General features: G+C 41.7%; 1 long non-coding RNA gene across 2 annotated transcripts in view; it reads right to left on the reverse strand.

Annotated features, from left to right (window-relative positions):
- Nucleotides 1-25,605, reverse strand: part of LOC140070628 (uncharacterized) — a 559,504-nt gene that overhangs the window by 263,091 nt on the left and 270,808 nt on the right. Inside the window, exon 1 of one of the 2 annotated variants that reach the window (XR_011848964.1) lies at nucleotides 17,865-18,036. The exons of the other annotated variant lie outside the window; for it this stretch is intronic. This is a non-coding gene — a long non-coding RNA (uncharacterized lncRNA). Of the gene's footprint in view, nucleotides 1-17,864; nucleotides 18,037-25,605 lie in introns of those variants that run through there. 2 annotated transcript variants of the gene reach the window in all.

The raw sequence follows: 25,605 nt of genomic DNA on the forward strand, positions 1-25,605 counted from the left end.
CTGTCAAGGTTTAGGTTGAAGCTGATAGTACATGAGGTGTATATTGTAAGCAGCAATGTGCATTGGTAGACCAACAGAGAAGCTATTTTGTAACGCTGTGGCTGTCACTATCTAGACTTGCATTTAGTATTGACAAATGCGGTAGCAAGCTGAGTGTTGGAGTGGCCAGTACCAAAACTGATTAAGATATTTTGAGAACCCCCTTGTGAAGAGGTATAACTTGAAAGAAGTCTACATGGGTTTTGGTATTACCTAACCTTTCAATGAATTGCAGAGGATATTTAATTACTATCTAAATTTACTGCAGGGCTCGTACAAGCGTCCCTTCATTGTATTCACAGGGAAGAAAGCTATTTCTGAAGCCGCTTCCAGCTCCTCAGCTATTATGTGAGACTTGAGCACAGCTGTTCCATGGCCACTATTGAAGGAGATAAGATTTAGGAATTAAGGCTCATGAGATGACCATATCTGCATCCTATTTTCTGCAAGGGTGGAATTTTAATGAAAATCAACTTTTATGGTCACTGGCCAGCAAGCATGCATGAAGGTGAGAGGGAGGAAAGGAAAAACTTAAAAATAAATTATTTTTAAAAAAGTTACTGAAAATAATATGTTTCAATAGCTGGAAAGCTAATCTAAAATCAAGTCATTTGGTTAGGATCATTGGCCTTATTTATTGTAACGGCTACTACTGGTATTGTTTTGTCTGACTGCATGTAGTAGAACTGAATATACAAGTTTTGATTCCTTTACCATCCCAAGCGCTTGAGCATTGGATAGAAGACAGCAGTCAGTGGCTATATAACAGTGTTTTTCAATTTGTGTATATGTCCCTGTAAACCCTGTTATTTAGCTTAGTGAGCTGTAAAGGTTTATGGGAAGATACTTGTAAAGCACTTTAACTGCCAAATAACAGGCATGTAACCTAGACATTTGAAGAATGTGATTGTTAGTGTTTGATTGTCACACGTCTGTGAATACAGCTCGTTCTGAAAAGTGTATGTATGATTGTAACGATAAAGTGGGCTGAAAGTCCATTTCAGTGATTACTGACCCATGTGCCCTGTGTAAATGGTAGTGGAGAATCCTATGATTTCTTCTCTGATTCTGCCATGAGGGAGTTGATAAATACTCAAAATATGCAGGCAATAATTAAGATTGTGTATAGTGGTACAGCCCTAATGCACCAATAGTAACATACACTTCATAATAGTGGTCCTCCCATGTGGACATTTTGTACCATCTTGGATTCTAGGGCTCATGAGTGAGGTCAGCTTATTTATTCTTCTTTTAGTTATTCCCTGTGGCCATGGATTCTCTAAAGGCGGGTCACTTATTTGCTGCGGATTAATTTTTTTTTGTATTGTGAATGTTGAATGGACATCAATCTCTTGCACTCACATTTGTGGTCATGGTATCTCCCTTGTCAGGTAAGTATCATTGTCTATGTATGTTATTGTCTATTTCTGGTTTTCTCCAAGAAATACAAGTTCATACTCAACTATATGGAACTTCCATCATTACCTAAAGTAGGGCTCTTCTATCAGCTGCAAAGATAGCCTCTACATCCAGCATAAAAAAGGCTTTGAGTAATGATTCATTTGCCCTTTGGTAGTGCTGATAAAGGATTGAGTGCTTGCTAACCACCATAGAGATTAGTTTCAGTGGCCTTTTAATAATTGGTTAGTGGCATCTAAGTCTAAAATTACTTTCTACGGATGTCCATGAAAGTGCATATTGCCTGGTGACTAGAAGCTATACTAGCTATACTAGTTCTTACAGTGAAAGTTCATGAAATTCCTATTATTATCAATGGTATTATTATCATAATGGGCTTAGTCAATGCAATTACCATATATACTCAAGTATAAGCTGACCTGAGAAAAAAAAATAGACTCAAGTATAAGCCTGGGGTGGGAAATGCATTGGTCACAGCCTCCAGCCAGTATAAAGCTGAGCAGCCCATATCCCCTAGTATATAACCTGACGGCCCCTGCTCCCCAGTATATAGCCTGCCAGCCCCTGCCCCTCCCAGTATATAGCTTGCCAGCCCCTGCAGTATATAGCAAGCCAGCCCCTGCCCCCCAGTATTTAGCCTGCCAGCCCTAGTATATAACCTGCCAGTCCCTGCCCCCCAGTATATAGCCTTCTATCCCCGGTGGTATATAGCCTGCCAGCCCTTGTAGTATATAGCATGACTTCCCCCCAGTATATAGCCTGCCAGCCACCTGTTATATATAGCCTGCCAGCACCTGCAGTATATAGCCTGCCTGCCTCCCGAGTATATAGCATGCCAGTCCCCATAGTATATAGCCTGCCATCCCCCAGGATATAGCATGCCAGGCCCCATACTATATAGCCTGCCAACCCCACCCAGCATATAGCCAGCCGATTCCCCCAGTATATAGCCAGCCAGTCCTACCCCAGGTATACTAAGCCTTTCATTTAAAAAAATTAACACTGTACTCACCTTTACGACATTCCCCGTAGGTCCTCTTCTTGCTTCGGAAACTCTTGTTCCTTTTCAGGTCTTGTTCGGGTCCTTCCACTCCTCTTCAAGTCTTCACACTCGGCCAGCACAAACAATGACATCAGCCGCTTGTGGGGGGTGGGGGCGTCAGAAAGGTGAGTACAGTGTTAATTTTTTTTATTGACTCGAGTATAAGACGAGTTTGCCGAATTAACACTGTACTCATCTTTCCGACACTCCCAGCAGGTCCTCTTGCTTCAAATTCTCTGGTGCCTCTTCAGGTCCTTTGGGTCTTCTTTGGGTCTATCCGCTCCTCTTCGGGTCTTCATGCTCGGCCGGCACACACAATGACATCAGACGCTTGTGGTGGGCGTTGAAAAGGTGAGTACAGTGTTCTTTTTTTTTTTTACTGGCAGCACTCCGGTAAGTATAAGGGTGATCTTTAGTCACCCATGGCAAAATAAGGTGCCATCCATAGAGCCATTATCAGAGCAGTATAGAGCCGTATGTACGGTAATATCAGCAATGCTATATATCAATGTTAAAATGAAATACTAGATCAGTGAAGGTTCTAAATTAGTGAGTGATCATTGACACAAACATGCCCCTTCCCTCAGCCTTATGAGCTGTTATGCAGATGGTTACACATATGCTGGTAATATGGGTTTGTGCCCCCTCCTGATAAAAATAGCTCCTAATATGAAAGGTGTCTTGAAGAGGTCTGGTGAACTATTGGTTACATATTTGTATTTTGTAATTGTGAAGCCTACATATATCTCATTAGACACTGGTAGCTGTAGCCTAGTGTTATTAAGAAATAAAGAAAATATTATTTTTCCTACAAATCGATGGACCTAAACGACTGCTGATATTTCCAAATTAATTTAGTTGAAAACCAATCACATTTCCATCGTAGTGGCTTTGGTACATATAATTTAATCAGATAAGGAAAATAGAAGAGGACCAAATCAATCCACCTCCATCAGGTTGTAAAAACAATATTTTCATCTGAGCAAATTCAGAGCAATGAGATCAAGCACTAATGAATGCAGGGTCACTCTGGGTTCGAATCTAGGAAACCAAAGAATGAGCTCAAATATTTACTTCCCAATATATAACCAAACCAACAAGGATTCTATGTCTCTAGACGACTGCAAACAAAGGGAAGAACTGAGAGAACACTGCATGTTTTATTAGTGAGACATTGTCACAATGAGAAATAGACCGAGTGCTGTAGACATGTCAGACCAGTAAGACTACTGTAGGCACCAGGCATTATGGTCTTTCATGGAGATCTGTAGAAAGTAATTCTGAAGTCAGATGCCACTGATCAATTTCTATGCTCACTGTCAAACTGGTTCCAATGATATGTCAAAAGATGATACAGTTGTTACAGTTTTATTTTTTGAGTAAGTAATTGTCAATGGCTATATAATTTAGAAGATTATATAGAATATTACTTCATGCTAAAACTACAAATACTTGTATACTCACCATTGTTACATGCTTTTAACAAAATTTGTGGTAATCCGATGTTTAGGAATTTGGTCATTCTCCTGTACAGACTGTTGTTCCTATTATAAGTATAGGGGCTGGGTATTCCTGTATATTGTTATAAAATTTGTGTTCTATTTCTCAGCTACCACCACCCTATTTTGTATATAAATATATATATATATATATATATATATATATATATATATATATATATATTTTTTTTTTTTTTATAACAATCCATTCTTTGGCACTGACTGATCAGCCTAAAATATGTAGAGTTTGGGAAATCTTGTGACCCATGACACTTATGGCTGACCTATTACTGCCAAAAACTGAGATGGGTGCTGGAGCAAGGTAAGGAAACTTTTCACAACATGCCAACAAGTGGCTATGTATACAGCATGTGGTGCTGTGATGTGCCAATCACTTTCCTGGAGTACAGCAGGCCATTTAAACGTCCAACAAGTATGGGTGGCGGGGGTTGACTCCCACCAATCTCGTAATGTCCTAAAACAGAAATGAAGATCGAAGATAGGTACATTGTGTTATCTGTAAATGTATAATATTATGTAAATTGTATAAATCCTGAGTTAGAAACCAAAACTAGTTCAGAGATGCACCCACTACTCTTCAGAATTCAGAGCTTTGTTGGCTAAGTGTACAAAATCTGAACCCAGTGATCTGCATTTTAGGTAGCCATAAATAAACCACGCACTGTACAGTAATAAAAACTTACTCTACACTAAAGGAATTGTTAAAGGACATGCTTTGGACATGTTTGCTGACTGCTTCCAATAACATCTATAATAACTTTTCATTATATTGTCTATAATTCAAGAACAATACAAATTACTATTATTCACATGTGGCTTCTCTCTCAAACCCTTCTTTTAAATGTTATCAACACTATAAAATATTGTTACATTAAACTGACTTTACAGCTGCTGGAACCACTGGGAATGACTTTAGATCTGGTTGTATAAATGGAAGGGATTTCGGCCAAGTGACTACTCTGTAATATCTTTCAACAGATTAAAGAGGTTGTCGAGGAGAGACAAAATTTTGTACGTTGCATCTTGCATTAGACATGCATGGTAGCACATGAAAACTATCTCCCTAACAAAGCGCACCCATCAAAATGGGCTATTGAAAGAGTTCCAGTCATTCTGCATTGTATTGGTTTGAGTTCATTTCTGTAGCATTGGGCCTACAACAGACTACTAACAAAATAATGCATATAAAGCCTCAACCAAAAAGTATTATACAAGCAAAAAAGCTTTAACCTTGATTTACCTCTATTTTTATCTTCTAACATCAGCTTACATTTACATGGTTACATGTTGTTGTTTTAATCACTAATGTTTTCATCTTCTCAGGAAGGAGGACATGTCATCTAAAATGTACCTTATCGGGTGACAGCATTAAGTCTCAGATGGAGTTTGTATCTTTTACATGAAATGAACTATGAGATCAAGGAGGTCAGTGCTTGAGACCTTTGTGTGATAGTATCCTTCCCATATCTACATATTCTTTCCGACCTTAATGATTAGGGTGCAAAGGTACAAGCATATTCAGTTTTACTAAAAGAAAATGTTAAAATATAGCATTGTATCATATGTCCAATAAATGATATATTATTAATGGGTATCCTAAATGTAGGATGCTAAGATAATGTCTTGATCCATGTATTCTATGTTCAAGATATAAGAAACCACTTGACATTGTGACATTCTGGTAAACTAGTACAAATGTCCTTGAACAGAAGATATTACTGGATATTATGTCATAATTACTGGCATGTTTTTGAGATAGCAAGAAATAATTCACAGCAAAAATGGAAAGGATGCTTTCTTTAGGATGTTTTCAGATAGGTAAAGTTTATTATTTTACCATGTAGACGGAGCACACAACTATGGTTGGGATATACAGATCTATATAAAGACCTTACAATTTCTTATAGCACTACTTGCAGAGATCATGTGGAAATGTGTTATATAAACTTTTTACACTTTATTCTTATTAATTTACAGTTTCATTTTAAGTTTAATTTTATGCCATTGGGTTTTATATTTATTAATAAGGATACATTAAAGGGGTTTTGTCATTTAGTATATTTATCTCCTATACACAGGGTGGGGGATAAATATAAGATTGTGAGGTTTATATGATTTGGACTTCTGGGTTTATTACAAGTAAAAATACTATTAAAGGACGTATCATATTAATTTTTCTTTACCGCCCACTGACATTAATGAAAAAAGAAGCTACTGGCCAATGAATTGTGAACATGGCAGCTACCTGATGTTTCAGTTTATAGAACACATAGTAAGGCTACATTCACATGATGTATGCCCACCGTACTATAGCATGGTGGGCACACATCAGCACCCGGGAGAGGAGGAGGGGGAAAGCGTTGCTCGCCCCCGCCCCTCTCCATAATGATACATGGCGCGTTGCGCCGTATTCCGGGGAAAGATAGGACATGTCTAGAGATGAGCGAGTATACTCGTCCGAGCTTGATGCTCGTTCGAGTATTAGAGTACTCGGAACGGCTCGTTGCTCGGACGAGTACTTCCCCTGCTCGAGATCGAGCATTTAATTCAGAAAAGACAGTGAAGAACAGTGAAGAATAGAATAAATACAGTGAACACAGGATCATTTAAGTAAAGAACACAGTGAAGAACACAGTGAAGAACAGATTGCAGATGTTCGGAACATCTGCTCACTTAGCCGAAGACACGAGCGACGACGCTGGATCAGGCATGCAGGAGCAGAGGTTGAAGTGAAGCGGGGCTGAAGCGGGCATGGAGGAGCGGAGCTGGCATCACCGAGCAGGTATGCGGGCATCACGGTGCGGGGCTGGAGCGGGCAACGGAGCGGGGCTGGAGCGGGCATTGAAGCGGGGCTGGAGCGAGCATCGGAGCGAGGCTGGAGCGGGGCTGGAGCGGGCATCAGAGCAGGGCTAGAGCGGGCATCAGAGCGGGGCTAGAGCGGGCATTGGAGCGGGGCTAGAACGGGCATTGGAGCGGTCAACAGAGCGGGGCTGGAGCGGGCAACAGAGCGGGCATTGGAGCGGGGCTGGAACGGGCATCGGAGCGGGGCTGGAGCGGGCATCGGAGCGGGGCTGGAGCTGGCATTGGAGCTGAGATGGAGCGGGCATAAGAGCGGGGCTAGAACGGGCATCGGAGTGGGCTGGAGCGGGCATCGGAGCGGGGCTGGAGCGGGCATCGGAGCGGGCTGGAGCGGGCATCGGAGCTGGGCTAGAGTGGGCATCAGAGTGGGCATCGTAGCGGGGCTGGAGCGGGCATCAGAGCGGGGCTGGAGCTGGCATAAGAGCGGGGCTAGAACGGGCATCGGAGCGGGCTGGAGCGGGCATCGGAGCGGGGCTGGAGCTGGCATAAGAGCGGGGCTAGAACGGGCATCAGAGCGGGCTGGAGCGGGCATCAGAGCGGGGCTGGAGCTGGCATAAGAGCGGGGCTAGAACGGGCATCGGAGCGGGCTGGAGCAGGCATCGGAGCGGGGCTGGAGCGGGCATAAGAGCGGGGCTAGAGCGGGCATCGGAGCGGGCTGGAGCGGGCATCAGAGCGGGGCTGGAGCTGGCATCGGAGCGGGGCTGGAGCTGGCATCGGAGCGGGGCTGGAGCGGGCATAGGAGCGGGGCTGGAGCGGGCATAGGAGCAGGCTGGAGCGGGCATCGGAGCGTGGCTGGAGCGGGCATTGAGCAGCACCAACAGCACAGAAAGAACACAGTGAAGAACAGATTGCAGATGTTCCGAACATCTGTTAACTTATCGGAAGGGACGCGCGCCAAGGGTGTTCTTCACAATAGTATGTGAAGAACAATGTGTGAAGAACACATTGCAGATGTATGGAAACATCTGCAATGTGTTCTTCACTGTGTTCTTTCAACGTGTTCTTTCAGTGAAAACATCTGCAATGTGTTCTTCTTTAGTGTTCTTTCAATCTGTTCTTTCAGTGAAAAATGCTCGAGTCTCCCATTGACTTCAATGGGGCTCGTTATTCGAGACGAGCACTCGAGCATCGGGAAAAGTTCGTCTCGAATAACGAGCACTCGAGCATTTTAGTGCTCGCTCATCTCTAGACATGTCCTATCTTTCTCCCGGCTATGGAACAGTACCGTATCGCTCCCGTGCCACGCCGTGCACCCATTGATGGGGGACGTATGTAAGGCGCATATATGTCAGCCCTATATACATCCCCTATACGGCCGTGTGAATGTAGCCTTATAGTAATTGTCAGGGGATACACATGAACACCAGATGATAGCTGATTTTTCTCTGAAGTATTTTCTTTAAGGTTCCCATATAGATTAGATTAATATTTTTTTTGTCTCTGGGTAAACTATAAAGCAAAAACAAATCTGACAAGCCTGATGATCCCTGCACCAGCAGAACATTTTTTTTTCTGTTGGGCTATTATCGGTCCCATTCATCTCCTTCAATACACCCGTGGTTTGATTTCATCATGAACTTTCTTCCAATGTGACACCCCACACTTGGGAGAAGACAAGGCTACCGTACCTCAATTAACCATAATAAGTGGGGCACATTTACTAAAAACAGTGCAAACTGCACTATGTGCAGTTTACCAGTGTAGTGTGCAGAGGCCACCAGATTCAGGAATTGTGGCGTTCCCTTGTTCATGAATCTGGTGCTCTTTGCACTGCTAAGACAGAAAAACACCAACTTTTTTTTTGGTGCACCTTTACATGGAGCATGCAACACAATTCTGTTGGACTTTGCGTGATAAATGTGGCGCATGGTCCGACTGTGCACAGGAATGCCCCCTTCAGTGCAGAATTTTGTGTTGCACCAGGTATAGATCAGTGTGTGCCACAAAGTGTCACATGCGCCACAATTGTGAATATTTATGAATATATGTGCAAGCAGTTTGTACTAAAGAGAACATGCAAATTTAGACAGAAAAACGAACCCTACCTGCCTAAATGCAACAGAAATGAAGGTTATTTGTGACTAGAACACACCAATTTCTATTTATCCTGATTCAGCTTGTATATCCAACAATCAATGAACCAGTTAATAATGCATGAAAGTCAATTAACAATTAATTAGCAATTCCTTTTTTCAAGATGCATCATTTTCCACAAGACATAGATTTATAAGGCATTTACATTGATTTTGTGTGATTTGACTTTTATGCATATTTGTCAACATTTGTTCTCGGATTGCCAAATCCAATCAATCATGTCTAAAAACCAGATAAAATGTAATCAGCTACAAATTAGAATCTAATTGAGGGCTGCATTGTATTCTCTAAGATAAATTTACCATATGGTCTCATAAAATCTCTGCACTGCATTGCTGTTGTTAGCGAATATTATATAAAAAAAATTCAATCTTTATCCCATGTTAGATAGTCTGTAGACTCAAAAAAAGAGTTACCGCTGCTGTCACAATGCCTTGGTGTTTTCACAATTGCTTGTATTATTACTGATCCATTGTCTGTGGAAAAAATTCTGAAACATGTATTTTTTTCACTGGTGCGGATCACGGAAGGCAATAGAAGTCTATGGGTCTGCAAAAAAACTAATGAAAAATCAGTTTTTATCACTGATGAGGTTGAAAAACCAGGTGTGATGTTTTCAAAGCAATGTTTAAACCTTCAGTTTTTTTTGTGGAAATAGAGACAAAACTGATGCATCACAGAGACAAAACAGAAAAAAGACGAAGACACAACGGAGATAAAAAGCAACGGATGCCCGACTGCAGCTGAACATCAATGGTAATGTGAAAGAGCCCTTAAGGGTACAACTTCTGATGCGCCGCCTTTTTACAGCGCGTATAAAAAAGATTGGTTCTTGCAAGTGTCGGGCTATGTCATCACCCCTTACATGCTGTGACCAAGCATGACCACGGCGTGTAAAAGTGTCCCCGGTGGATCGGATCCTCCCCGCTGAGCTTACTGGGGGATCTGATCCTTCCTGCAGCAGCCCTGTGGTCCGGCGTGTGCCCCGAGGCTGCCGGGTCTTCTTCACACCAGGTTCTACCTCCTTGCAGGATCTCCCTGTAAATAACTGAGCATGCTCAAATACAAATAAAGTATATAAAACACAAAAAAAGTACATATTTGGTATTCCGTGTACATTCTAATCTGTACAATACATTTAAATTAATATTGAACCTGAACAACGTAAAAAAAAAACTTCCGGCAATATACAATTTTTCATCAAATACCCTCATAAAAATGTACTAAAAAGCGATCAAAAAAAGTTACACACCCTAGTGTGATATGAGTGAAATGAACAACTTTTTCTTACAAAAAATAAGCCATATCTGTCAACAGAAAATTAAGGAAGGTATGCCCCTGAAAAGTTGATGATAGTAAAAAAAATGCGATTTTTTCCAATATTGGTTTTGCTCAGTAAAATAGCAAACTATATAAATGAGGTATCACCGCAATCGTAGTGAACCAGAGTGTAAAGATAAAATATTATTTTTATGTTATTGCGAGCGGGAAAAAAAAGAGCTAAAAATCCATGTCTACCTTGAAATAGTTAATAAAATCTCGTGAATAAGCTAAAGACCCCCACATTGAATTATCTATATAGTGTATTATCGATACAGTGTATCTCATCCTGCAAATAATAAGCAATACCAAAAAAATTTTAAATTTTATAGCCCATACAATGTAGCAATACAAATCTGCTGTGAATGGCTCTGCTTCCATTCCATGTCCGACCATGTGTCCATACAGCAGTTTACCACCACATATTGGGTATAAATACACCCGAGAGAAATTCGGCATCAAACTTTGCAGAGCATTTCATCATTGAATTCATTATGAAAATGTCATTTTTGGCCTAAAAGAATGTATTTTCCCCCCAAAATTCCGGAGTTTCTAAATCACAATTCCATTTTGTTTTAACCCCCGTTAAACACTTAAAGGGTTAATAGAAGTTGTTTAACATACTTAGAGGTGTGTATTTTCTATAGTGGGGTCATTTAAGGGGTTTTTCTATTATTTAGTGGTTTCAAAGTCACTTGGAAGATGAGTTGTCACTCAAAACGTGAGTCTTGGTGATTTTTATGAAAGTGAGAAAAATTGCACCTAAAGTTCTAAGTCTCATTACATCCTAGAACAATGAGAGGACACATGAAAATCTGTGTCCTTATAAAGCAGACTTCACAGAAATGTTAGTTATAAAGCTTTTTGGGTAGTTTAACTACCTGCCTGGAAAGCAGATCTTTCTAAACTTTAAAAATCAAGAATTTTTCTGCACTTCATTTTTTTTCAGAACGCAAAACTTATCACTTAAATTTTAGTGTTAACATGAAGTACAATGTGTCACGAGAAAACTATTTTAAAATCACCTGGATATGTGGGCGGCACGGTGGCTGAGTGAGTAGCACTTCTGCCTTGCAGCACTAGGGTCCTGGGTTCGAATCCCACCCAGGTCAACATCTGCAAAGAGTTTGTGTGTTCTCTCCGTGTTTGCGTGGGTTTCCTCCCACACGCCAAAACATACTGTTAAGTTGTTTAGATTGTGAGCCCCATGGGGACAGGGACCAATTTGACATGCTTTGTGCAGTGCTGCGTAATCTGTGTGCGCTATATAAATAAAGAGTTATTATTATGTTAAAGCATTCAGAAATCGTAACCAGTTATCGTGACACGTCAGATTCCAAAAATCCAGCCCGGTCATTAAGCTGAAAACAAGTGTTGGTGATAAAGGGTTAATGTAACCCATCAATTCAAGCATCACATTTCTGAAATGCCATGGGCTGCATGTTACAGGGTGACTAACTAACCAAGAACAGTGTGGGACGCCCATCCACGTAGCAGAATGTTCACATTACCACTTCCACATACAAGACATAGGGGAAAGTGGCAGGTGGTGCTTATTCCTAGTAAATGAATTCATCAAAATCCTCTTTTAAATGACAGGGTGGCAGACGCTTTTGACATTATAAAGTATAAGGCCCCTTTCACACTTGCGTTTTTCACGCGTGTTTTCTGCACGTGCTTTTGACGCGCAGAACTTGCATTGCACTCTGACCCATTGAAACCAATGGGTCTTTTCAGACTTGCATTTTTTTTCACGCACACATGCGCATTTTTTTAACGCACGTTTAAATCTCGACATGCTCTACTTTTGCAAGTCACGCGCGTGAAAAACGCACCATACAAGTCTATGGAGATGCATCAAAAACGCATTGCACTCTGAGACACACGCAAGTGCAATGCAAGTGCAATGCGTTTTTTCACGCATCAATTGGCATAGAAAAGATAGAGCTCAGTCCTGAGTCCTTTTCACGCGCATTTTCTGCGCATGAAAAACGCATTGAAATTGCATTGAAAACGCACGTGAAAAACTGAGACACTGAACAAACTCTGACTAAAAACTGATTGCACTCTGATGCAAAATGTGCGTTTTTCACTGACCAAACATTGATCGCACACTGATCAAACTCTGACGTGATCTGCAACGCAAGTGTGGAAGGGGCCTAAGACACTGGTCATTTTCTACTTAAAGGGGTTGACCGCTAATATCAAACTTTACAATTTTTACCAGGCTAAGTAAAAGACCCTAATAGGATCATCAATATTGTATGGGTGCAGTTGACCTTATTAGTGGTTATATTAATTATCTTTATTTATATAGCACCATCAAATTCCACAGTAATTTACAAATCATAGGAGACATATACAAATATAATATTATATTATAGAGTACAAACATAAATATATATGGAACGATAGGAGTGAGGGCCCTGCTCACAAGAGCTTACTGTCTATGAGGATGAGGGGGTGATAGAAGGTATATAATGGTCCAGCCAATCTTTATAAGGGAACAGTATAAAATAATTTAATAAAAAAAATTCTGCTGCTTGAACCAGCCATCAGCTGACATCTTATACAAAGTCCATATACAAAGTCCATATACAAAGTCCAAGGTGAAAGTGACTGCAGAGAAGCCTGGAGCTTGGTATATATCTGGTGTTTGCTGGATAACCAACGGGAGGAGGACAGAGAGTAAGAGAGTTAGTAAAGATTTCATGCAGTTAGCAAGTGTGATAGAAATGGGTTTTAAGAGCATGTTTGAAACTTTGGAGGTTGGGTTTGAGGAAGGGCATTCCAGAGAATTGGTGCAGCTCAGGAGAAGTCCTAGAGACATGCATGAAAGGATCGAATTAAGGTAGAGATAAATTTAATATCACTGGCAGATGGAATAGCAAAGATTGAGTAATAGACTAAGATAAGAGAAGAGAGAGAATGAGGCGCAGTATTATGCAGAGCTTTGTGGATGAGGGTTATTATTTTTAGGGTTCATTCACACGCGGTATGCCCGCCGTGTGGGCATACCGCTGTGTGCTGGAGAGGAGGAGGAGGTGACCCCTCCTCCCTCCATAGAGAATAGCGGCGCACGGGCGCACACACGCCGAAAGGAAGAGCATGCTCTATCTTTTTGCGGTGTGCGGGCCGGATCGGTGCCGCACATGTGTGGCACCGTATCTGCGCTGCGCCGCTATTTCCGTCTATGGGGACGTACATGCGGCCGCAAATTTGTGGCCGCATGTACGTCCCCGCAGACGGCCATGTGAATGTGCCCTTAAACTGTATTCAGAAGGAGACAGGCAACCAGTGCAGTGATGGGCAGAAACTGGATGCATCCAGGAAGCATTTAGTCTGAAAGATGAGACTAGCTTCTGCATTAAGAATAGACTGAAGAGGAGAAAGTTAAAGGGTATTCCCACAAAAGAAAATTCTCACATCTCAATCTCCTAGTGATGTTTACATAATAAAGATCATTTTAACCTCTTACTTTACAATGTTACTCAACTTTATTGCTGTTTTAGCTCCTATAACTCCCTAGGCTGCTCAGTGCAAAATTCCAGGGTCTGGGTGGGGACTCTCCAAGCAGACACATTATAATCCATCTAGTTCTGTGGGGTGACAATGTGGTTAGATTATCACGGTACAGGTGTATATACACTTTCATCTGACTTCTGACATTGAAATAACACACTCACACATAGAAAGAGTGATGAGACAGATAAGAGATGCATACGATGCCTATTACACAGAGGCATGACAGACAGAGGCTGACAGACTTTTACACTGTTAGCCCTGCTACATCTGTATTCTCACAGATATATGCCTGCCTCCGGCTTCCCCCAGATCACTTATCTCCTTGTAGTTTGTAGTTTGCTGCTTCTCTCTGCCCATGATGTGCCAACAGGAAGTGAGTCAGTGAGCTTCTCTGTGCCTCGTGCAGGCACTGCAGGGGGCGTGGCTACAGGTTTAGAGCAAAAAGACACAGAAACTCAGCTTGTGGCTGTCACACAGAAATTCAAGATGGCGGCCCGACCCTAAAGTCAGAAGTTGCAGGGTCGTGTCTTGGGCAACTGAAATTGTGTACACCAGGACTGATAGAGACAGGTTGGAATTATATCTGTTAAATGCTAAATTTTTGTTAATAACAGTGAATTAGAGAATGTGCTATTTTGTTATCCTGAGTACATATAATTAACTTGTATTCATGGGAATACCCCTTTAAGTAAGAGGCAGACCAATTAGTAGGGAGTTACAGTAGTCTAGTCGAGAGTGAATCAGAGAAACAATTAGAATTTTATAGGTTTCAATTGTGTCACGGGTCGTGGGCACACCCGTGCCCCTCTCCGTGGCACTGGACTTACCTCTCCACACTCCCGCTCCCGTCCAGCGGTACCAAGAGATTTAAAGGGCCAGGGCACAGGTGATTGGCGCTGGCCACTTCCGGTTCTGCATTTAATCCGGCGGCCCCCATCATTCCCGGTCGGATCTTCAAGCTATTCCCTATGAAATGAAAGCCCTCCTGCATTCCAGTGTTCCTGTACTCCTGAGTGTTCCCATGTTCTGTTCCTGCGTTCCAGTTCATGTTCCTGTGTTCCCATTATCTTGCTCCTGTGTTCCTGTTCCCATGTTCCAGTCTATTCCTGTGTTCCTGCCTTGAGTTTCAGTGTTCCTTCCAGCACTGTTACCCCGGGCTCGGACTGTGTCCTGTATTACTACCTTGGCTGCCACTGCGGGCTAGCTAAGCCTGTGGAGCGACCTAGTGGCACCCTGCCACAGCAACACCATCCTGCTTTGCGGCAGGCTCTGGTGAAGACCAGGTGTCACTTAGACGCCCCATTTGTCCGCTAGTACCATCTCCCACGGTGGTCCAGAACAATTATCCACCAAAATAGTTGTTCCATTGATAACATTATGGTGCCATTTATGGTACAATAAAGTAGAAAATGGACCTACTATGGCAGTTGTTTTCTCTAGATATTCTCTAGATGTGACATTTCACCTGACCCCTCCCACTGCACTCCATCCTAGGAAACACAGACTTTACCAGGCCAGGCCAAGACAGGAGGACACATGGATCTTGGTAGATACCAACTGTTTCAGGGCTGGACATTTTTTGAAGATGGAATGCTGGTCTTCCTCTGCAGAGTTGAACATCACTTCCAAACCCCATTCTCTAGTAGCATCACAGGCCCTTCAACTGTGACATTACTTGACCTCACTTGGATCTATTTCTGATTTTATATGGACTTTTATCCCTTCTGTATTACTCTGTGATAACCAAAGGATGACACGCCACACTTTGTCCTCAATCTGTGGTTGGCTGATCCTCTCACGTGTATCCATATTCTGAACTGGGAAAGGGATCCTGGCCTATCTTTGACTTTTGATGAAAGCGATCACAAATACTAACTTGCATACAATCTGCCATATCCTGTAGTACTCAGGAAGCAAGCTTTAAAATCCTCTCATGGTGGTTCAGGGTACCCTAAAACTCCATGGGGATCATTTATCATTATTTAACTTCCTGTTTTTCTTTTTTGAGACATTTTTTGACGCATAGCGATATTTGCGCCTTTTTGGGGACATTTTGAAATATCCGCCGGACATTGGTTTTTCAGCAGTAAAACACATTAAATGTACACTTGGTCAGACCTGGTCTAAACATGTCTGACTTGGCCATAACATTTTATAGCAGTTTTTTCCAATTCCAGCTTCCTACTGCAATCACGGTAGTAAACAGGTTGCTGTGGATCCAGACCAAGCCACAGGTATTTTAGCTGGGGTAATTTTTGTCAGGCCAGAAAGAGACATTGTAGCAGTCACAGCAGAGAAAGTATAGCATTATGTAGCAAACACTAAGAATGTTATACCTTAATGGCAAAACCAGATCAGAAGCCACCAAGTTATGTGTAACAATCTACAGTAATGGAAAAGCAGAAATATATATAGACTGTATGAGGTCTTATGCAGGACCTAAAAAAATGTCTGTGTAAGGTGCCACCCCCTGAGGTTCCATACAAGGTAACACAACATATCAGGTTTGTGTGAAATTTTCCTGTATACAGTGCTATGAACTTACAGGAATAATCAGCATAGACAGGGTAGACAGCTACTGCAGGGACAGACTAAATCAGGGAGGATAGCAAATAAATGTTGTACCTAGGTAATCAAAATAATAGGAACTGTTGTTCTATATCCCAAGAGCTATTGATCTGGAAAAAAAAGTTAATATACACCTAAATTAGATATACGGTAAATCAAAATATCTGTGGAAAACCTTAAGGAACCATTATCCCTATCTCAATCACTGAATTAATTAACAGCTATACCTAAAAGTTTATAAAGAATATTGTGACATTTTTTAACCACAACATTTATTTAATGAAAAGGTAAACACATCATACTAAGAAATTTAGGATTATTTTAGTATATAATTCAAATAACAATGCTAATATATGTGTATGTAGCTTATCCATTTAATATCCATCCATCTTATAGATTTCAATATTTCAAGGATCATCACTATGACTTAAATATTTCACATACAGGCCATTTCAACTGTTAGTAGGGCTACAATATATACTTCATCTTATGCATTTGTTATTATAGTAATATTCATACTTCTAATCATTCATTAAAAACAATATTTGACTTTTTCATACTTTCCTATTTTGGAACTACTTGTTGATTTATTATAAGTGAAAGATATGCATTATTCTATGATTAATTCTAATATATGCATTATTAGAATATAAGATTTTTCTATTTTCATATTTTTCTTCAGTTACATAGATACATTATTATATAACACGATTATATATATTATATATTATTTTAGATAAGGTATAAACTGTGTTTTGTTTCCTGCAATGGCTAACATCAAAGTAGGAAAATAATCCATAATAATGATGGTATATTTTAAATCATACATAATTCTTGAGACTATACTTTTGCTTGTAAGGAATATTATTTGTAAATTTTCTTTTATGGGGGCACAAAGGGCTGGAAAGGGAGCAGATTGCCTGAGTTAATGCTGGCAACATATATCACTGATGATTGTTATTATTACTTTACTCCAGATTAATCATAGCAGCCTCCCTTTAAAGCATACAAATTATAATCGGTTTTAAACTGCACTGAAATCCTATACATATCATAGTAAATATATTATAATAGAAAACAGGTTAACACTACAAAGCATTAATTCTTATTACATAAATATTAGAAGCAGCACCTTACTAACTGACACCTGGCTAAGATTTTTGTAACAGTTTAAATGTTACATCCTTTTTATGAAGACAATTCTTAAGAAAGATCCTGGCTCTGTCAATTCAACAGGTTTTTAACAAATAATAGCTAATCAATGTTTTTGAAAAACATATATTATATAGAGAGATGATAAATACAGTAAAATAGGAAACTTAAAAGAACACTTTATCTAATAAAAAATATTAATGTAATGTGTCAATAAAATGAATCACATTTTCATATCTAATTAATAGTAATAGTATATACATATATTTTTTTCCCCCGATATAGATCACTCTCCCACATATGCATAAAAATGAGTGCTCACTCACCCTTCAGTTGTACCTTCCTAAATCCTCTTCCTCCTCCCCTTCAGTTTAATAAGAGATATCTGATGGCCTTGCAGCACTGGACTAGTGCACTAGTGCACTTCAGCGAGACACTCTATCTTTCATGCAGTGGGTCAGTTGGATTCTATAGTATCATTTCTATAAGATACACTGATAGCAGTCCACAGTGAAATAGCTGAATCAAGGCTTGGACTGTCAGCCTGACAGCTGGGACAGTTCCTGCTGCGGCTTACTTGTTAATCAATGTATTACACGGATATTTTACAAACATGGAGACTAACCGGCTCAGACCATGGAGAGTAAGATTACGACAATCAGACATTCAAATTAAAAGATTTTCGCTAGGTAGGAGGAATCAGCTCAATATTTGTAGCATTTTCTCCTATTAAAATACATTTAATTTCTATTTTCCGATCAAAGGGAATTATGAGATTCATTTTAATCTGCTTAGGCCTATTCTTAAGTAATAAAAATCTTTATAATAGTTTCCAGCAATCAGCAACAGGATAAAAAAAATTACAACGGGACGTAAATGATTTCTTTCCCACTTGGAGTATATACTTATATATACAGCATGATAGACAATAGTCATTATTAGAAATATAAAAAAAAGACACAAAAGCCTTAAAAATCCCTGTCATTTTAATGAGTCAATTAATTAAAGCTTTGCAGAAAATATCTGCACATGAAATTTGAAGAGGTGCAATTAAATAGAGACAAATACAAATATTTACATAGCACTCATCAATCTTCTTTAATACCAGAGATTTTCTGCTCCGGCACATTACTGCAAAAGTGTCACACAGAATTCTTCCTGTCACCGCTAAATGCAGCTCCAGGCAGAATCTTTAAAAAATACTAATATGTACAAAATGCATTTGTGAGGAAAAGGGGTATGTCATTCAGTCTTTACATGCTACCACCCTGTATTATCCGAGCAGGGAACTGGAAAATATCACTGAAGGATCCCTTATTTGCAACATCTCGGGTGTGTAAAAGGTTAACTCAGAAATGCATGAAATATATTTAAAACATTGTCATTTGTAAATGTGTAAATTTACTTTCAGTTACAAAATCTCTCTCTAATATGTATTATTTTATGTCATAATATATGTAATTATATAATAATATAATATTTGATTGCATGCATAACATTGTATATGTTTATTTAATATAAATATCTTAATTGCATTTGTATATTTTTATATTATTAATACACTTAAGTATTTCTCATTGCTTATCACCATTTTAAAATCATTTAATACCATTTAATAAATGGAGGTTGCCATTTTAAAATCATCTCTACATTTTAAAAACTTTGTGTTTCTTTGCTTATTTTTTGCACATTTCACAGTCATCAAACATATTCATATTGGCCTACAATACATTTTCTTCTTATTTTAGCCTTTAACTTACTGTAAACTTAGCATCAGGAAAGTGAAAGTAGAGGATAGGCCTCAATAGAATTTGTAGTCGGTCTCAATATCAGGTTATTTTGGAATATTTTTTGGTGCATTGACAATGCATTAAATCATGTTCTAATGCCTTTACAACCCCATCTGGTTGGATTGGGGATGTCTTCGAGAGTCTACCATTCCTTTCCACTACAGTCCCATTGTACAATTGGAATGGATGACTACATGGAGGTAGAGCTCTAAGATGAGGGAGTGACGGATCCTAACCAGCACTGAAGCTGTTAACGTTCATGTACATTGTCAGGGACCGAGTTATTGCTTGCCATTTAAACAGGTAGTGTGCTCGCTTCCTGGAGAGATTTTGATATTTCTGAGATACATCATATAATCACTAACAAGGTAAGGAGCTACATACATCAAGGTCTCCTGTGCTGGCATATCATGTTAATTTTGTTCCCTCTCTCGCTCTCAACTCAACACGTGACTGAAAGAGAAAGGTCACATCTTCTGTCGCTTCTGCCTGACGAATTCTCAGAGACGCTGGGCACGGAACTGCAGATAGTTAAAGGCAGCTGAGCAAAGCAATCAGCCATTTTCTGTATGAATCGTAAAGAAAAAACACCCTCCATCTTAGGCTAAGGCAAGAGATTAGATGTCTCGCAGACTCCCCACACCCAAACCATTTATTACACATTTCTCAGACTTTTATACTCACACTGCTATTTTCTGTCTCTCACTAAGTGATATTTTAGCAAAATTAGGAACCAGAAATCTATGAATACAGCAGAAGGCATACAGAATTGTTACTGGCTTACAAAAGTCATAACCTGCCAGGCATATTTCAGAAAGAACAGTTGTCACAATCTAGAGGAAAGGAAAACATTGGAAGTTTATGATAATACTGTTGTTCGTACAGGCGCTATAATGCATCTTATCAACATCATATCTATGTTTAAAGGCAACATTACAGCAAATAAACCAGGAAGCTGAAAGTGAGAAGAAACATGTCTATATGTAAAGGAGGAGTAGCGGGTGATCCTCTGAAGCTTTGACAAAATAATCTACCCTTAAGGTACAGAAGTCAATCTCTTACACAATTCCCTTGCTAAGTTAGTTTGTTCCTTATGGGCTCATTTACTTATTAGTAATGTATTTACACTGCTACAGGCAGTCCTCGACTTAAGAACACTCGACTTGCAGACGACCCCTGGTTACAAATGTATCGCTCTGCACACAGTGACCTTTGATCAAGCTCTCTGGATGGTGGTAATTTACTGAAATTTGGCCTGTGAACAACATAAGAGTTATGAAAGGTGTATGCAATGAAGCTTTATTGTTAATTCTCGTTTCCATGACAGCCCAAGATTATGAAAATCCTATTGTCACAAAAACAAAAATATTTTGTCTGCAGTAACAGTTAAAAAATATACCACTTCTGATTTACATATAAGTTTAACTTAAGAACAAACCCACATAACCTAATCTTGTACAAAACCCGGGGACTGTCTATACAATCAAAGTGTTTTTCCAGTATAATGAAAACATTTGAATGCTTCCTCATATCTTACATATATACATGTGAATGATGTAATCACCTCTGGGGCCATTGATAGGCTGTAACTATGTGTAAACAGGAAGAGAAAGAGCACCAGGAAGTATGAGAACATGTATCAACCAGGTATGAATCAGCTCTTCTGTTTTTTGTTGCAGGGTACTTTTACATCCTTTTAAAGAAAATCAAGCAAACTGGCACTATTTGGTTGAACTTCTTAAAGTTTACATAATATATGGTGGAAGTGAAATTTTATCACAAAAATCTGTTCTGCAGAGATAAAATAATTTTGAAAGTAAACTGGATAAGCCTAAACTATAAATATGATTTAATGGGAATCGTTCCAAGAAAGACATCTTTTCTCTATCCACAGAATAGATACATTATTGTCAAATATTTATTTGACCAACTGGGTCAGAAGTATCACATCTAGAGATGAGCGAACATGCTCGTCCGAGCTTGATGCTCGGTCGAGCATTAGGGTACTCGAAACTGCTCGTTGCTCGGACGAATACTTCGCCCGCTCGAGAAAATGGCAGCTCCCGCCGTTTTGCTTTTTGGCGGCCAGAAACAGAGCCAATCACAAGCCAGGAGACTCTGCACTCCACCCAGCATGACGTGGTACCCTTACACGTCGATAGCAGTGGTTGGCTGGCCAGATCAGGTGACCCTGGGATAGACTAGCCGCTGCCCGCGCTGCTCGGATCATTCTGTGTCTGGATGCCGCTAGGGAGAGAGCTGCTGCTGGTCAGGGAAAGCGTTAGGGTGTTCTATTAGCTTACTGTTAGGCAGGAGTGATTCTCAAAGAACCCAACAGCCCTTCTTAGGGCTACAATAACGTTCTACTTTTTTTATTTTAATTTGCATCTAGTACCATTTTGTGAGGAATTAGCAGGGGGACTTGCTACCGTTGTGTTTAGCTCTTAGTGGCACACATATCCATAGCAAAGACCGAAGTGGGAAAATTTAGTAGGGGTTGGATTTCAATTAGGCACTAACTCAGTGTCATCTCATCTGGCATATTAGTGTGCTTTGATACTTGGCTAGAAAATAGCCATAGGAGAATACAAACAGCTTACTTACGCCTACAGTAGCGTTCTATATATTTGATTTCTGGTTGATCTGCTGGTGGCTGTACTTTCTGCAGTGCATGTACTAGCCAATTCTGAGAAATTTGTAGTGAGACTTGCGACCGCTGTGTTCTGCGCTTAGTGACGCACATATCCATAGCAAAGACCGAAGTGGGAAAATTTAGTAGGGGTTGGATTTCAATTAGGCACTAACTCAGTGTCATCTCATCTGGCATAGTAGTGTGCTTTGATACTTGGCTAGAAAATAGCCATAGGAGAATACAAACAGCTTACTTGCGCCTACAGTAGCGTTCTATATATTTGATTTCTGGTTGATCTGCTGGTGGCTGTACTTTCTGCAGTGCATGTACTAGCCAATTCTGAGCAATTTGTAGTGAGACTTGCGACCGCTGTGTTCTGCGCTTAGTGACGCACATATCCATAGCAAAGACCGAAGTGGGAAAATTTAGTAGGGGTTGGATTTCAATTAGGCACTAACTCAGTGTCATCTCATCTGGCATAGTAGTGTGCTTTGATACTTGGCTAGAAAATAGCCATAGGAGAATACAAACAGCTTACTTACGCCTACAGTAGCGTTCTATATATTTGATTTCTGGTTGATCTGCTGGTGGCTGTACTTTCTGCAGTGCATGTACTAGCCAATTCTGAGCAATTTGTAGTGAGACTTGCGACCGCTGTGTTCTGCGCTTAGTGACGCACATATCCATAGCAAAGACCGAAGTGGGAAAATTTAGTAGGGGTTGGATTTCAATTAGGCACTAACTCAGTGTCATCTCATCTGGCATAGTAGTGTGCTTTGATACTTGGCTAGAAAATAGCCATAGGAGAATACAAACAGCTTACTTACGCCTACAGTAGCGTTCTATATATTTGATTTCTGGTTGATCTGCTGGTGGCTGTACTTTCTGCAGTGCATGTACTAGCCAATTCTGAGCAATTTGTAGTGAGACTTGCGACCGCTGTGTTCTGCGCTTAGTGACGCACATATCCATAGCAAAGACCGAAGTGGGAAAATTTAGTAGGGGTTGGATTTCAATTAGGCACTAACTCAGTGTCATCTCATCTGGCATAGTAGTGTGCTTTGATACTTGGCTAGAAAATAGCCATAGCAATAGGATAGCATTGTTTGGTTTTAAAAACTCAAAAAAAACAAAAAACACAAAAAAAAACAAAAAACACAAAAAAAAACAAAAAAAAGTTAAAAAAAAAATAAAGTTATAACTCTCATTTTAAAAATGTTTAACCCGAGGGCTAGGGGTAGAGGACGAGGGCGGGGACGTGGGCGTCCAACTACTGCAGGGGTCAGAGGCCGTGGTCCTGGGCGGGGTGAGACACCACCTGCTGATGAGGGAGCAGGGGAACGCCGCAGAGCTACACTCCCTAGGTTCATGTCTGAAGTTACTGGGACTCGTGGTAGAGCACTGTTGAGGCCAGAACAGTGCGAACAGGTGATGTCGTGGATTGCTGACAATGCTTCGAGCAATTTGTCCACCACCAGTCAGTCTTCCACGCAGTCCACCCATGTCACCGAAATCGCCACTCCTCCAGCTCCTGCACCTCAGCCTCCTCCCCCCCCCAGTCTGCCCCCTCCCAGGAAAATTTGGCATTTGAACCGGCATACTCTGAGGAACTGTTTTCTGGACCCTTCCCACAGTCACAAACCACTTGTCTGGTTGCTGCTGAGCAATTTTCCGATGCCCAGGTTTTCCACCAGTCACAGTCTGTGGGTGATGATGACCTTCTTGACGTAGTGGAAGTGTGTAAAGAGGTGTCCGACGATGAGGAGACACGGTTGTCAGACAGTGGGGAAGTTGTTGTCAGGGCAGGAAGTCCGAGGGGGGAGCAGACTGAGGGATCGGAGGATGATGAGGTGACAGACCCAAGCTGGGTTGAGAGGCCGGGTGAACACAGTGCTTCTGAGACGGAGGAGAGTCCTCGACCAGAACAGGTTGGAAGAGGCAGTGGTGGGGCCAGACGGAGAGGCAGGGCCAGAGCTGGTGCATCAGCGCCAAATGTGTCAACTAGTGAAGCTCCCGTGGCGAGGGCTCTTGCGGCGAGGGCTAGATCTTCAGAAGTCTGGAGGTTCTTTAAGGAAACACCGGATGACCGACGGACTGTGGTGTGCAACATTTGCCAAACCAGGCTCAGCAGGGGTTCCACCACTAATAGCTTAACTACCACCAGTATGCGCAGGCATATGAATGCTAAACACCCCACTCAGTGGCAACAAGCCCGTTCACCTCCGGCCGTGCACACCACTGCTCCTTCCCCTGTGTCAGCTGATAGTCAGCCCCCTGCCCAGGACCCTGCCACAAAAACCCCATCGTCGCCTCCACGATCCTCCACAGCATCCACCAGTGTTCAGCTCTCCATACCCCAGACGCTGGAGCGGAAACGCAAATATAGTGCAACCCACCCGCACGCCCAAGCCCTTAATGTGCACATCTCCAGATTGCTTAGCCTGGAGATGCTGCCCTATAGGCTAGTAGAGACCGAGGCCTTTCGCAACCTCATGGCGGCGGCCGCCCCTCGGTATTCGGTCCCCAGCCGCCACTACTTTTCCCGATGTGCCGTCCCAGCCCTGCACCAGCACGTGTCAGACAACATCATCCGTGCCCTGACCAACGCCGTTTCTGACAAGGTCCACCTGACCACGGACACGTGGACGAGTGCTGCCGGGCAGGGCCACTATATATCGCTGACGGCACATTGGGTTAACTTGGTGGAGGCTGGGACCGAGTCTGACCCTGGGGCTGCTCATATACTGCCGACGCCGAGGATTGCGGGGCCTACCTCGGTCCAGGTGTTTCAGGCCTACTATGCCTCCTCCTCCTCCCACCCCTCCTCCACCTCCTCCTCCGAACTACCATCCGTGGGCATGGCGCCATCAGTCGGTAGCTCTAGGCACAGCAGCAGTGCCGTCGCTAAGCGACTGCAGGCGGTGCTCAAACTGCTGAGCCTAGGCGACAAAAGGCACACCGCCCAAGAGCTATTACAGGGCATCACGGCGCAGACTGATCTGTGGCTGGCACCGCTGAACCTCAAGCCGGGAATGGTTGTGTGTGACAACGGCCGTAACCTGGTGGCGGCTCTGCAACTCGGCAGACTGACACATGTGCCATGCCTGGCCCATGTGTTAAATCTGATAGTTCAGCGTTTCCTCAAGACATACCCCAATCTGTCTGATTTGCTCACGAAGGTGCGCCGCATCTGTGCGCATTTCAGGAAGTCCAGCCCAGATGCTGCCGCCTCCAACTGCCCGCTCACCGACTGTTGTGCGACGTGCCCACGAGGTGGAATTCAACACTGACCATGTTATCCAGAGTTTACCAGCAGCGCAGAGCGATTGTAGACTGCCAGATGTCAACTTCCACCAGAACTGGTAGTCAGGTCAGTCAGCTTCCTCAAGTCTACAATGAGGAGTGGACGTGGATGTCTGATATCTGTCAGGTGCTGAGTAACTTTGAGGAGTCAACACAGATGGTCAGTGGCGATGCCGCCATCATCAGCCTCACCATCCCGCTGCTTGGCCTGTTGAAAAACTCTCTGGTCAGCATGAAGTCGGAAGCTTTGCGCTCGTCACAAGAGACAGGGGAAGAATATTCCCTTGTTGATAGCCAAAGCACCCTCAGGTCTGTTTCTCAGCGCATATCGGAGGAGGTGGA

This window comes from Engystomops pustulosus, chromosome 7, assembly GCF_040894005.1.
Source record: "Engystomops pustulosus chromosome 7, aEngPut4.maternal, whole genome shotgun sequence".
Taxonomy (NCBI): domain Eukaryota; kingdom Metazoa; phylum Chordata; class Amphibia; order Anura; family Leptodactylidae; genus Engystomops; species Engystomops pustulosus.